We start from the raw sequence: 788 nt of genomic DNA, 5'->3' as shown, positions 1-788 counted from the left end.
GATGTTGAAGGATTCGGTTCAGAGGTGGTGGAAGCTGTGAGGACACAAGGACACGATCAGACACTGAATCAGCTCTGACGAACAGAAAGTTGGAAAAAACAAGATTCTGCTGGAATCTTCAGTCGTTCTTCATGGACGTACACTTACAGAAAATGAAATGCATTTTTTCTCTAAATTTCTTACTCAGATCTATCATTTTTCTCTCAGCGTGTTCCACCTCAAGCACACGATCATGGCAATATTCTTATTCGTCATAGTTTTTCTAAATTATTCATTGATTTCACAGACAGAATATGATTATTGCAATTTGACGTGTTGATTCACTTCCATGTTTTGCAAAATTTCTGCGAATGTACAAAAAAAATAAAAATCTGCATCCTAATAAAACACAATATAATATTTAGGTGAATTCAGAGCATCCCCTAGTGGCTAAATGTGAATATTTAACGCTACAATTTATAGATGCTCTCTGTCATAGGGCTGTTGATGATTAACCACTAATCAATTATTTGCCATTCATAATTTAGCCAGGAAAAAATAAATAAAAAATTAACCAATAAGGCAGAATTTAAGGGACAGTACTTGTGCTGTAAGTCAGCTGCAGTACCTGGTTGTTCCACCAGGTGGAGCCTCTTACTGTTTAATACTGTGGAGACCAGAGGAGGCGTCTACATACTACAGCTCATGGTGGCAGCAGAGAGCATTGTGGGAGTTTAGCAGCAACGGGACCATGACAGAGACTCTGAGGAGGTTAATCCACAGTCTATGTCTTGTTTTAGTTCACAACC

The 788-nt window shown here is 38.3% G+C and overlaps 1 long non-coding RNA gene across 1 annotated transcript; it reads right to left on the bottom strand.

Moving 5' to 3' along the window:
* Positions 1 to 201: 201 nt before the first annotated feature.
* On the bottom strand, positions 202 to 663 carry LOC103375808 (uncharacterized). The gene is made up of 2 exons (XR_521255.1): positions 454 to 663; positions 202 to 262 (listed from the first exon to the last, which is right to left on the bottom strand). It is a non-coding gene; the product is annotated as an uncharacterized LOC103375808 (long non-coding RNA).
* Between the last annotated feature and the right edge of the window lie 125 nt (positions 664 to 788).

Source organism: Stegastes partitus, unplaced genomic scaffold, assembly GCF_000690725.1.
Source record: "Stegastes partitus isolate 25-593 unplaced genomic scaffold, Stegastes_partitus-1.0.2 Scaffold2973, whole genome shotgun sequence".
Lineage (NCBI taxonomy): Eukaryota > Metazoa > Chordata > Actinopteri > Pomacentridae > Stegastes > Stegastes partitus.
Note: the sequence above shows the minus strand (reverse complement) of the source record. Positions and strands in the feature narration are given on the sequence as shown.